Source organism: Cyprinus carpio, chromosome A15 (genome assembly GCF_018340385.1).
Source record: "Cyprinus carpio isolate SPL01 chromosome A15, ASM1834038v1, whole genome shotgun sequence".
Taxonomy (NCBI): Eukaryota; Metazoa; Chordata; class Actinopteri; order Cypriniformes; family Cyprinidae; genus Cyprinus; species Cyprinus carpio.
This window is the reverse complement of record NC_056586.1, coordinates 1062280-1077064: the sequence shown is the minus strand read 5'-3', so window position 1 is coordinate 1077064 and position 14785 is coordinate 1062280. Positions and strand designations below refer to the sequence as shown.

Below are 14785 nucleotides of genomic sequence, written 5' to 3'. Positions count from 1 at the left end.
TCAGATTAAACTTTTTGGACAATGGCCCTGCTTACCTGTAATTTTCAAGGTCTGATTAGTTTGTTATTGTGTTTGATCAGGGCTGGAGATTTAAAGATCCTGATTTCCAATAATGTTAGCTTTATGTAATTGTGGAGTCTGATTTACAAATGGCTTCGTCATGGGTTTGGATCCTGTTCTTTTCCCTCTGTGGCCCTGTGTTATTTGTCGGTGAGTAAAGTATCTCTCATCTGTTGAACAGGAAGTTCCAGGAGTCGCATGGTCTTTGGTTGGTAAACTACAGGAAGCTGAACTGAAAGCCCAGACCTGCAGACAGGTACCTGCTGCTTTCACCGTCCGTCTTTCTTTAAAGAGGCAAACACACTCAGTTTTAGTGCGTTTGGTTCCTGATGCTGCAGCAGTCAAGTAGGTGTGTCATTGTGTTTCTGATGTTTTTGAACCGCGCTGGCTTCAATGGAATTCAGTTCCATCATTCAGTGTGTGCAGATGTCACCTTTAGTTAGAAAAATCCAATCTGTGATTTTTGAGTGAATTATTAATTCACTCCATGTACTGATGAACAGAAGTGTGTGTGCTGCGGTTATGTTATATATTTTATATTATAATATTGATCATTATATGTTGTCGTGTGTCTTTGCAGCACTTGAACGAACTCAGACTGAGCTTTTTGACCTGAAAACCAAGTATGATGAAGAGTCGACTGCAAAGTAAGTGTGTTTGTGTTAAACAACTTCATATGAGGATCATCATTCACTTTTATTTATCAGTCAATTTATTATGAATCTTCAACTGGTTTCTGATTATTGAGTTGATTACTTACGTTGCACACTACCTTTCAGTAGTTTTGGGTCAGAGATCTACTTAATGTTTTATTAATACTTTTATTATTACGCAAGAACACTTTAAAGTGATCAAAAATGACAGTGAAGGCATTTACCTTGTTTCAAATAAATGCTGTTCTTTCTGTTCATCAAAGAATAAAGAAAAATGCATGCAGTTTCACAAAAATATTCAACTGTTTACAATTTTCATAAGAATAAGAAATATTTCTTGAGCGCCAAATCAGCATATTAGAAAAAACCGGGAAAGTAAGTATGGATAAAATAATGAACGGAATTGAAGTTAACCATGAAGATGACTTTTATTCTCCCAGTCAAAATGCTTAGGTTGTTAATGCTGCCAAGTGTTGTTTATCAGTGGTTAAATAGTGTACAGTATACTTAAGATGAATGTGACGTGCAGATCTAAAGTTGATTTGGCCACTTCTAAATAAAGAGTCAGTCTGGTCCAGGCATATTCAGTGTAAAGGTCAACCATAACTTATTCCAAGCAAGGAGAAGAGCAGAGTCCAGATCACATCCATCACAAGGAGACATTCACAGATGAATGCATCAAATTATTTCCTTCCACAAGAGTTCTTGCTTATAGTGACATGATTAGATCTTCATGGTCATTGTCATCATATGTACACAGATGTGCTAAGAGTGTGTGCTGCATTAATACAGTGTGAAGGCATGCTCACATAATGAGCATCGAGGCACATGGAATTCATCTCTGCATTTGTACACAAGAGTAATAATGGTGACTTTATTTGGTTCTCAGGGCTGATGAGATTGACATGGTGATGACTGATCTGGAGCGAGCCAATCAGGTACAGATTCATTCCCATTATAAAGCTAAATTACAAGTTTTTTCCTTCTCCTGATTATGCATTTTTATATTGAAAATAATACATAAATTGTTAAAATGTTAAAAAGAACGTTGAAAGGGTTAGTTCACCAAAAAACGCTGAGAATTATCATCATTTACTCATCGTCATGTCCTTCCAAACACTTAGAAATATCGTTTTGAAATTTTGGTTGTGTAGACTTTCAGTAGAAAGACTACAGGTTTCATCTTAATTTGTGTTTCAAAGATTAAGCAAAGTTTTATGGGTTTGGAACAATGTAAGGTTGAGTGAATGATGACAGAATGTCCGCTGGAAGATGTTGGCGTTGTTAACTCTGTTGATGTTGTTCTGCTGCAGAGAGCAGAAGCTGCTGAGAGGGAGCTGGAAGCTCTGAGAGAGCAGCTTGCGTCAGTCAACAAATCATCCCAACCTCCGACACGGATCGACTCGACTCCGTACACGGTACCAGCTCTGCACTGCTGTTTTGTGTCTTGTAGAGCTAGTTGGTCGCCTGGATCTCCTTCAGTATGGTTTCTTGAAATAAACTAAACCTCTGCTAAAATCATATGAACCACTGATATAATCACATATGCTATATATAAACCCTGCGGTTAACATAAAATCATACGGTTTGAGTCAACAGAGTAAACTTGTTTTTTAAGACAACACTGGACAACTGTAAAAAACAGCAAATAAATAAATAAATAATAATAATAGTAATACTTGCCTAACTAATGTAGGCAAAATCTTATTGTGGACAGTTAGTCATAAAATAAGAGCAAAGAAAGAAATGACAAACAATACAACAATTCTGTACAGTAGAACAAATAAATGTAACCCTTGACCCCAACAGCAGTCTCTGGGGTATATTTGTAGCAACAGCCAAGAAAACATTGTATGGGTCAAAATTATACATTTTTCTTTAATGCCAAAAATCATTAGGATATTATTTAAAGATCATGTTCCATGAAGATATTTTGTAAATTTCTCCTGTAAATATCAAAACTTAATTTTTGATTAGTAATATGCATTGCTAAGAACTTCATTTGAACAACTTTAAAGATGATTTTCTCAATATTTAGATTTTTTTGCTCCCTCAGATTCCAGATTTTCAAATAGTTGTATCTCAGACAAATATTGTCCTCCTAACAAACCATACATCAATGGAGAGATTATTTATTCAGAATGTAAAGCTTGATGTATAAATCTCAATTTTGAAAAACTGACCCTTATAACTGGTTTTGTGGTCCAAGGTTACAACACAACAGTAGTTTTGAAGTAAAAAATGCTACAGAAATTGAATGACCAAATGTAAAAAGAAAACACTGCATAGTCTTAACATACATTCTTATTAAAGCTGCTAAAGTTATATAATTATCAAACATTTGAAAATAAAGCAAAGCTGAAGTGAACAAAAATGTGCTGTGTTTGTCAGAAAGAGATTACAGTAATGTGCGTACGGCAGTTACAGAGTGTGTATGAATGTGTTAAAAAATAAATAAAAAGCAACAGCTGTCTTGTCCATGTTAATGAGCTGTAATAAACTAACATTAATTCAGTCTCGAGTTTGAACCAATGTGGTTTGAAACAAGGATGTGTGACAGTTTCTATGGTTGGGGAAACTAGCTAGTTAATTTCTCCAAAGATGCATCACACTGTGGTGGTTATGCAGTGAGTTGCGTAGTTGTCTGGTAAACCCAGCTTTGTTTACCTTTATTCTTGTACTCCTCTTCAGCTATGTTCATGTCAACTTTCTTAGAGACGTAAGCACTACACAGCCCTAATTCTGACTCTAACTGTGACTCTGGCTAACGTTACTGTTGGTCCACGTTCACCTCATTCATCCGCCGCAGCCCATCAGTAATGCACAGAAATCCTCTGTTCCCTACTTCTACATGTGTGTGTGAGAGATCGGACACATCCAGCTGTGTGTGTGTGTGTTTATATGGTGCTCAGTGTCTTGTGTGTGTGTGTTAAGCAGGATGAGAGTGGCGAGCTGGTGCCGCGCTCGAGTGTGGAGGCAGAGCTCAGTGCGAAGGAGCGTGAGATGCTCCAGCTGGTGGAGGACGTCCAGAGACTGCAGGCCAGCCTCTCCACGCTCCGAGAGAGCTCAGCCGCTCAGATCAGCCAGCTGCAGCAGCAGCTCAAGAGCCAGACCGACACACTCCAGGTAGAGTTAACACGTTACGTTAAGGCCCTGATATACTCAAAACAAAGATCTTTTTCGTTCTTCAGACCAATGGCAGTACGAAGGTGTTTAGCAGCCGGAACAAACTTTTCTGGAAAGTTTGCTTTGGCAAGCCATTTCAAACTCCAAAAATAAACTTCATTTTGGTCGGATTTTGTTCAAAATGACATCACATCAGTTCGTTCTTCAGTTTAGCTTGAAGTATATTGGGGCCTTTACTCTTGACTTTCAAGTCTAGTGCTTATTGTAGCTGAAGCTGCTTCAGAGTTTGATGTGTAAGTTCTTGCAGTTGATGCTGAAACCACAGAAATAAAACAGATGCTCAGCTCAAATAAAGGCACAGAATGTCTGAGCAGCTGTACCAGAAAACAGAAGGAATGAGTAGGAAAATGCACTGCGACCTGACTAATGTCATAACAGTTGAGCTTATCACGTTTATTAATGAAATTGTATTAAAATATTTTCTTTTCTTGTATAACTATACTAGTATTTTATTCATACTACACAACTGCACACTTACAAAACATAGCTTATTATTAGTTGAAAAGTTAAAAGTTTTTTTTTTCTTCATTAAATCCAGTGCATGCTTGACCGTTCACAAATTCAGATGCAGTAACTGTCATGTGAACAACTGGTCTGTACACATTACCACTCCAGAGCATCTCATGGACCTTAAGTGTGAAAAGCACAGAAGTAGTTTTTTTAAGCTGATAATATGAGATTCAGTGGCTGATTTGTTAGGTAGTAGGTAAGTACATCTTGTGCTTACAGATTGCAGACTTGTGTCTACTTGTGCAACCAGTTCTGCCAAGCACAGATCAGTTTATGTGGGTTGAACAATGAGCACAAATGGTTTCCAGCAGTCATGCTGGGCTTTTGTATTGGCTAACAGTCACAGAAATGATGCATAGTGATCAACAAGAAAAAGGGGGGTTCTGGGGGATTGATTAAAAAAGTGTGCAGATCAACTTGTAAATGCCATTGCTGTTGTAATGCACAGTATGCATCAGACAGTCTGATCTTATTCGTCTTTTCATTTGTCCAGCATCTGGAGGAGAAGCTGCAGACACAAGCAGACTACGAGGAGGTTAAGAAAGAGCTCAGGTAAGAGAGGTTCCAGCATGCTTTTACTTAAAAGCACCCTGAAATAAAATTGTACATAATTTTAACACAATTGTAAGTCGTGACTTATTTATTTAATCGAAGCACTGTCACCTTCTTCACCTGTTATGAGTTTGAATCGTTAAAGAGATCGTGAATGTTTTTTTTGGGCTGCTCTGCTGCTCTTTTTACCATCGAGGCACGTTTTGACGCAGGTTTATTGTTACTGAATTTCAAATACAGTGTACATCTCTTTCTGAATATCGTGGTTGTTTTTATTTCATCATGGCAGAAGTGGCTGCCACATTTTTATTGGCTATTCTGTTTTATACTGATACATCCTGAAGTCGATGGAGTTTGGGCTGCAGATCGCCTCCACAGCTTATATAAACAGTAGTTTTGTGTTTTTTTGTTTTGAGTGTGTGGGATTTGTTGGCTTGATCTGATGTGATTGTCTCTCACAGGACTCCGCCTAAACCGTTAGAGGTGCTGCCGGGAAGAACCGCAGCCTGCAGTCTGAGAGCTGGCCCCTCAAGATCGCTAACTCTATCAGCAGTGAGTCCCAAATACCAACACCTCAAACAATACTCATTTCCAATAACATTTCAGAATCAGCAGCAAATCTCTGACATGAACTGGTATCAGCGTTTCTTACCATCAAATAATGTAAATTAAAAAACTCTTGTGCAGCAAGAAGGGATATAGCCAGGTCAATAACAAATCAAAAGTTAAGCCATTTATAATATTAATATAACTGTAAGTTAACCAGATGGTGTTCATTTATCATTGATTAACAGCAATTACAGAACAAGATTAATCTCGTGAGTAGCAGAAATCAGATCAAAATTATCTTAAGAAGCTATTTTGCTGTTTGAAAGAAGTGATGTGGTCCGTCTTTGACATCACGCTGAGAGATTTCCATTAGTTAATTGTTATAACAGGGATATCAGAAATTTATTTGCATGAAATACAAATGATAAAATTACTAGAAAAAACATTCAAACAAAATAAGTAGAATACATTTTAAATAAGATGATGATGATTGATTCTGTCGATGCAATATCTGTGTGTGTAAAATATGAGAGCACAAAAAGCAGTCTTAAGTCTCTTCTGGTATATTTGTAGCAATAACCAAAAATACATTGTATGGGCATAAAATTATAGATTTTTTCTTTTTATTGCCGAAAAATCATCAGGAGATTAAGTGCAAAGATCATGTTCCATGAAGATAGTTAGTTAAGTTCCTACCATAAATATAATATCAGTAAAACTTTAATTTTGATTATTAGTAATATGTACTAAGCAAGTGAACTTCTTTTTAACAACTTTAAAGCTAGTTTTCTCATTATTAAGTTTTTTTTTTTGGCTCCCTCAGATTCCAGCATTTTCAAATAATAGTTGTATCTCAGACAAATATGGTCCTCCTAACTAAACCAGCATCAATGGAGAGATTATGTATTCAGCTTTTCAGATGATGCATACATCTCAATGGTTTTTTCGGAAAAGTGACACTCCTTAAGACTGTTTCTTTGTAGTCCAGGTCACATATCAGTACTTGTATACACACGTAGTACTTTCTGTGGCTTAAAGGGATAGTTCACACCAAAACAATGAGATTCTATGCATCACTTACCCTCATGTCATGCCATAAACTGGGTAAGTCTCAGTTCCATCTTTGAAACACAAATGAAGTTATTTTGAATGAAACCTGAGATATTTCTGCCCCTGAAATATCTGTTCAACCAGCGTGTCGGTCAGACCGAGGAGCTGATGGAGAGATGACATCATCTGACAGTGAATAAAGGTCCAAGCTTAAATTATTGAATCAAAGAGTTGATGATTCAGTTTATGATCGATGATAACGATTTGCAATCTGTAGGGAACTTTCAAGCTTCCATACAGATGGGATCACTTTTATATGTATGCACAGATTTTAATTTAGGCTTTATGTCATATAAAAAACACATTTAACATTTAATTTAGGTTTTACATATAAACATTGATCAATGCAGATACAGCTAAAGCGCATCAAATATGATAAACAGAAGCTCAAATGTTAGTGCTTGAGGTTTATCAAATGCAGTTACGCTGCCACTGATCATGTTTTTGGTCTGCTGTATGTTTTCTTTTAATCATTCAATTCCATTAATCGACATTTAAAGGCATAATTCATCCAAAAGTACAATTTGGGAGCATGTGGATTTGTCTGAGGACTTATGTTTGTGTGTGTTTAGGGCGCCAGCGCGTCTCTACAGCTGGAGTTCTCCGCAGCAGCAGTGAAGACCAGCCAGCTGAACAGAAAGAGCTCATCCTCAAACTGGAGCAGGATCTCAGCACCATCCAGACGACAGTCATCACGACCCGACGCTTGAGGTCAGACACGAGCATGAGCTTCAGACAGATGACCGTCCACTTTCACATTTATGCAGTAGCCAAAAAGCTGTACATTTTATCAGCTCTTTTTGGGAATCATTCCATAAACTCATGATAATAATTTAGCTTTTAGCCGTCTACTAGCAGATGATGTCATCACTCCATCTGCTCTCTCCGACAGCTTTCTATTCCCCTTTTTAATTAAAAATGGGGTTTGGGAGGGGGGGCATTAATTTAGGCTCAGGAAATAAGTGTTGCTTTAATTTTTTTAACATGCTGAATTATCCGTATTAATTGAAGAAATGAACATAATTTTTCCAAGCCCTAAAAAAATACTGACAAAGAAATTGATTTGGCAGTGAATGTGGAAAAGATGGATACACCAGCATTCAAAGGTCTGGGGTCAGTAAGATATTTAGCTTTTGTCTCGAAGATATTAAAGGAGTCATGGCATGAGAAATCAAGTTTTTCTTAATCTTTTGACACATAAGATGTCATCGTGCAAGTTTCATAGATTAAAATGTCATCCTCAGTACAAAAAAAAAAAAAAAAAAAAAGCTTTAACACCAAACCAATAAAACCCATTAAAATCACCACACACACACACACACACACACACACATGTGGTAATTATATTTGGTTTTATTGGTTTTGTGTGTGTGTGCAAAAAGCTTGATTAACATTATAAGTGAACCTATAGGAACATGAAAATAAAAAAATAATGTAAAAAGTTAAAAGAAATAGTAATAGTTTAGGATGAATCAAATCGATGTGGCAGTAAAGATGTTCCCTTTGGGGAATTTCCATTAAAATATTGGGCAGCACAACTGTTTTCAAATGTTCAGCAAAATCAGTATATTATTATTATTTCTGTAAGATCATGTGACACTGAAGACTGTAGTAATGATATCTGAAAATACAGCTTTGATCACAGGAATACATTACAGTTTAACAGATACTCATATAGAAATCCCAGAATTTTTATACTAATAATATTTCACAATATTACGGTTTTTGGAGCTAATAAAAGCAGCACAAGAGACTTCTCTCAAAAACACTAAAAATACTAGTGACTTCAAACTTCTTAATGGTAGTGTACTAAGTGATATGTAATGTAACCAAAATCACTGACTTCCTGCTGAAGTCTTGACCAGCGACCAGTTTTTTTTTTTTTCTGAAGAATGAAGTCGATCACTGAAAGAGCAGTAACTTGATCTGAGTGTGAAGCCTGCTGATGCACACTTTCGTAGGAGGAGTAAAAAAAAAGCTGTATGTAAATCTGTTCCAAATGGCAGCTGTGGTGGGATCACAGTATTCTGCATGGACTGACGACTAAACTGATCCAGATGACACAAGACACAGTTACACACAAGAGTACAAAGGCATCTTGACACACATCACAATAATCTGTGTTGATTGTTTTTCATCTAGGGTGCAGACAGCAGCACAGTGATCGTCCCTGAGCCCATTAAAGAGGCCACTGCTCTGTTCACAGGTAAACCTTCAAGAACTCGTGCTCATGGAGCCGCAGGATGACCATATAATGCTCATGTACCATGATACAGACGAAGTCGTTGAGATGCTCAGCATACAGCCGTTACTCTGTGTGTGTGTGTGTGTGTGTGTGTGTTGAGGTGTGGCCGGCTCTCCTCAGACGGAGTCTTCCCTCAGGCTCAGATGGACTCTATGCTGTCCATCATCTCCTAGTCAGAGGGAGAGGTTTCGCTCACGGTAACCAGGAGCTGGAGGCCGTGAGTGCACTTCACTGTGATGACTCCTGATGCTCAGAGGAAGAGAGGCTGAATGTGCCGTGTTTTTTTGTTGTTGTTGATGTCCTTCAGGCAAACAGCTCCCTGCAGCAGACCTTACAGACTCTTCAGAGCCAGCTGGACAGTCTGCGGGCCGACAACATCAAGCTCTCCTACGAGAAGATCAAGTTTCTGCAGAGCTACCCAAACAAAGTAAGTCACGTCCACGGCGAGTCGACCAATCCATCACCTCGCTCCGGTGTGGAGGACCAATAAACAAGGACATTTTATCACTGAGGTGAAGTGGTCTGTAGTGGCTAGGGGTGTCGATATTTAACAAAAACTGTGTCTCAATGATTTTCCTGAGATAAAACACAAATTAAATCAGTATCGACAAAATCCATCTCTGCTCTGCTGAAGTGGCACAGAAGCTGCATCTGAAGTGGTGTTTTGTTAGGCCTGTATTTACTGATTAATTCAGCTCAGAGGTGGCGTGAATGCATTTAGTATGCAATTACAATTGTTTAAATAATGCTGTGAGACTTAAAGTAAATAAATATTAAAACATTTAAAATATACTTCAAATATGAAACTAAAACTGCCAAAAGCTGGCGGCATGTCACTGTCCTAATGAATGAGTCATCATTAAAACAATTCCAGATTCATTCAGGAACTTTATGAATGAGTCGTTGAATCACTGACTTACCTGATTCATTAAAAAACACAGTTCGTTCAGAAATTAAACCCCTGGGTCACAACGGGGTTTGTCTGGAATTATTTTTCCTTGGTGAAATTGAGCAAAAATAGAAAATATTGTGTCTAAAATGCAGCTAATTTAATATTAACTTGTTCATAAAATCAATGTCACATTTTCAGTCATGCTGATATTTGAAAAAAAAAAGAAAAAAAAAACTCTTGTCTGTGAAATAACTATACCATATAGAAATACAAGACAAAACACATCATACAGGGGCAAAATTCATATCTTGAATTATTTCAGGGTCATTCTAACAGCTTTGTACTTGGCTCTCAAGACGTGTTTGTTCGGTTTTTGCACAGTAGGTGAGACATTCAGTGTCAGCTCGCACATTTTAAAACAACAATTATGGTATAATCATAGATGAAACATATCGCACACCTCTAGAAGTGCCATGAATGTTGATGGTCTGAATATGGACAATTGTAATTAGATCTCAAACATCAGTTATGTTCAGGGCATGAATGAGACTGTAGGTCATATTACAGTAGATGACGAACCCTAAAGACTGACGTGGTGTGTGTGGGATAGGCTGGAGACAGTGATGATACAGTGATGCGTTACTCAGTCTCAGTATGATGAGAGACTCGACCCTTTCGCCTCCTTCAAGCCCAAGTGTGATCATCTGAACATATTATTCACATGTCATTTTTGGACTGTTTTGTTGTTTTGGTTCACCGTCAGGTTTCTCCTCAGTGAGTTTTATAATGTTACTTTCCCCTCTTCCAGAGTACGTCAGCGTAAGATTCTCAGAGCCTCATCCCGTGGGACAAGGCCAAGCTCATCCTGGGTTGTGAGCCGTGTGTTGTGTCGATCTCTTCACATACAGTAGGTGCACACGGGACATGTTACTCATGTTAATTCACACATGGGCTCTCATGAGACCTGGTATGTTTCAGTTGTCTCATAAGCAGCTCGTTTCACAAGTTAATGCTTGCTGTCACTCCATGAGTCGCGCAAGCAATAGCAAACCATCAGCTGATCCAATCCAGTCCCGCCGCCTCTAACATGTTTTTGCAAAAATACTTGGAATATATTGCACAATAGAATGCATGCCAGAATTAAAGGGCCGATCCGTGTGGTTTTTCCTTTTCCACCAAAAGAGAAACTCTGTGGTTTAAATTGGTCTTGAAAACGTCAAATTACAACAGCCCTAGCATATTTACTATCGTAATTTATTTCCATTTCTTTTTATAAACCCCTTTTGGTGTTTAGAGTAGTGTACTTCTTTCATTGGTTTAATTGATTTAAAATGTGCTCACCCTCAGATCATCCGAGATTAGGATGCAGGATGAGTTTTGTTTCTTCATCAGGTTTGTTAGAAATGGTGTCCACGCATCATGTGTCCTCAGCAATGGATGCTCCTCTGGAGTGAATGGGTTGCCCGTCAGAATGAGAGTTCCCAACCACTGATAAAAACATCACGAATAATCCACAAGTGGTTATTCTTCTCAAGAACAGTTTAACTGATGGATGTGGATTACTAGTAGATTATTGTGATGTTTTTTACAGCTGTTTGGACTCTCATTCTAATGGCACCCATCACGTCCACGAGCATCCATTGATGAGAACCTGATGCAATGCTACAATTTCTACAAATCTGATGAAGAGACAAACTCAGGCTTGAGGAGTGAGTAAACACTTTGTTTTTCCAGCACTTTTATTGTTGTTAAGGTATAATCCCCCAGTACCTCCTGATAGTTTTGTCGTTTCCCCTCACCCTTTCGCTGTCCTGTGCTGATGCTCTGTGCTTCTGTTTCAGGGTCGTGTGATCCTTGTCCTGTCCAATAGACGGCCAGAACTGTGGCGTTCTTCTACACGCTGATGCTGCACTGCCTCGTCTTCCTGGTGTGTGACCTGAGCCTCAGTTTAAAGTCATGTTGACCTGTTTCTGAGTCCGCTGAGCTGGTTTGAATGTGTTTTAACTGTGTGTGTGTGTGTGTGTGTGGTGTGTGTGTGTGATCAGGTGCTGTATAAAGTCGCCTGGATGGAGAGTAATCGGTCGGGACTGTGCTGCATTTTGTGCAAAGAAGTGAGTGTTTTTAACTTTGAGTTTCCTGAATGAGCTTTGATGGAATGAGCCTCTGGTTTTGAAACGCTATGTGTTCACATACACCATGTGTGTTTAATGCACGTGGTTTTCTGATTCACACTTCTTCCTCTTTCTTCCCACAGGTACTCAGACCACCTGCACCGTTTCCACGAGGATGGAGACACGTGGCAGTAGCAGCTTCTATCCACTAGAGAGAGCTGTTCACATCAATCATACTTTTATGACGTGACAGTCGTAGATCGTCATTGAATTACTGGTACAACAGGTTAGTTAGGGAATATACTGGGTTAAATATTAAATTGACAGGAGGTTTAAAGGTGTGATGCTGTTAATTTACATAAGCGAGATATTCTGCAGGTCATGCACATTTTCCATTTCACTTCAATGAAATCAGTCGGCTCTAACATCTGTGACATCTGTCCAGGGGTGATGTGTTGCTCTAGCATACATGATTCTAACGCTTTACAGAGAGACAAATCAGTGGTAATGGTTTATTTAACCTTGTGCCAGATACTTCGACACAAAGCATCTGACAACGTTTGTATCCCTTTATTTTGTATATTTAACTGTTGAGACTTTAGTCTCTTGATATTAAATTTAAGCTTTTAGGGAACATGTTTTTCTTTATTATGAGGTTAAGGTATTAATAAAACTGCCTTTCAGAAGTTTGGGGTCGGTACGATTTTTTTAAATGTTTGTTCTGCTCACCAGGGCTGCATTTATTTGATTAACAATAGAGGAAAAACTGATATATTATTAAAGTTTCAAACAGCTGTGTTCTATGTGAATATCTGTTAAAGTGTAATTTATTTCTGTGATGCGCAGCTGTATTTTCAGCATCATTACTCCAGTCTTCAGTGTCACATGATCTTCAGAAATCGCTCTAATATGCTGATTTCCTGCTCAAGAAACATTTCTGATTATTATTAATTAAAAAGAACAGCGTTTATTTCAAATATAAGTCTTTTGTAACATCACTGTCACTTTTGATCAATTTAGTGCATCCTTACTAAATAAAAGTATTGTTTGTTTGTTTTTTTCCCAAACAAAACACACTGACTCCGAGCTGAACCAGTAATTGGAGATATTTCCACATTTTCTTTACTCGTTCAGAGGAGCGTCTGTGGGGTGACTTTAAATACATGAAATGTGTGAAATGGCGTGAAGTACTGCACTCTGAAAGCACCATCTGATGAACCTAATTATTAATAAATGAACTGCTTCCTGTGGACTGCTGTACAGAGAACATCTCTGGACATACACTGATGATGCTCGAGCAGTGGGCTTTGCTCATGGCTTCGTTGTTTTGTGTTTTTCATTGTGGAAGCAGACGTTAAAGGCTCATTTTGTGATGAATAATTAGTGAGAAACAAAGCCGTCTCCTCCATCGGTCTGTGGACATCCAGCGGGGTGTTGTGGTGCTTGAATAATTCATCTAAACGGCTCTTAATGAGTCCCAAACCCTCGGCAGTTCATTCTGCTCTACATGAGTGTGCAGTGCTTTTCCAGAACCAGCCAGATCTGTCCATGAGATCCATTAGCACACACACGGTCTGGGTTCTTCTCCAGATGCTTTTTGTGCAGTTTTATTGTGTGTTCTTCGTCTGAGAGAGACGTGACGGTAATGGCTTTCCAGTGTGTTTCAGAAAGCACTTCTTAGTGAAGCTGCAGCATCAGTGCGGCTCCTCGTTTCATTTGACCCGCGCGACCTCTGCTCCTGCGTTTCCCAGCATGCTGTCAGCATCGATTCGTCGTCACTTTGGCCTGCCTGATTTCCTGTGACATCATCTGTTGGAGGTCTCAGCCCATGTGACCAGACTCGGCCAATCAGAGTGTCCAATGCAGCGATGCGAGAGACTTTGATCTTCACTACAGCTGCTCCAAATGAATCTGAATGCACTGGCTGCTCTTGTGCTTCGTGCTTGCCTGAAGACTCACAGTCCACGTTTTCTGGCATGATTCACAGATCTTCTGTTATTCGACATGTGCTGTCTGGTTTAGGAAATGAATCTCACAGAACACATTTCTCATGAGCATGTACAGTAAACGGCTGGAGGATGGACAGACACTGGCAGTGTTTTGTGTGCTTTCATTCATCATCAGTCGACACACATGTTGTAACTACTTTATTTTTTAAAGCAAGTAGCAGATGTGTGTTTGAGACGCTGAGGACGTTCCCATGAAACCGGTGTTGTTTGATGAGAATAGCACGTATCTAGAGTAAAACTCTTCATGAACGTGGATTCTCTCTCCTCCCACAGTCCTTTGAGGCTCAGTGAGCGTTTAGACACAGTGTTGTGTTGTGATGTTCAGCGTCCTTGTGTATAAAAATGCAACAGCAGAGGTGGACAAAGTACACAACTCTATTACTTGAGTGAAAGTACAGATACTGCTGCTCAAATATTACTCCGTTACAAGTGAAAGATAGACCACAATATTAACTTCTTATTACTGAATTGTTGTAAATAAATATCACATTTGCAACTGGTCAGTGTTAAAAAAATGCTGGGAAATCTCCTCATGTAATCCTACAAGAGTGATTGCATATAGGCTGTCTATATATATATATATATTAGAGAAGTAATAAATCACAAACTGACTTTCAAAGCTGCTACATGGTAATGACATTCTACTTCGAGGACCACAACAGAAATGTAGTGGAGAGAAAAGTATGATATTTGTCTTTCAGATGTAGCGAAGTTAAATACATTAACAAAAACAAAAATATAAATAGTACTCAAGTAAAGTAGAGATACTCAAAAAGTTCACTTAAGTAGAGTACTCAAGTAAATGTACTTCATTACTGTGCACCTGAAATCCAAGACAGACTGTGATGTAATATTTATGTGAGATATCTGTATATCTGATTGGTTTGGACAGAAGCCTGCATGATATT

The 14785-nt window shown here is 38.5% G+C and overlaps 1 long non-coding RNA gene and 1 pseudogene across 1 annotated transcript; both read left to right on the top strand.

The window, feature by feature from the left end:
- Positions 1–10415, top strand: part of LOC122147620 — a 22562-nt pseudogene extending 12147 nt beyond the window's left edge.
- A 1406-nt stretch (positions 10416–11821) lies between these two features.
- Positions 11822–12554, top strand: LOC122147640. Its single transcript, XR_006161705.1, has 2 exons — positions 11822–11868; positions 12012–12554. It is a non-coding gene; the product is annotated as an uncharacterized LOC122147640 (long non-coding RNA).
- Positions 12555–14785: the final 2231 nt, after the last annotated feature.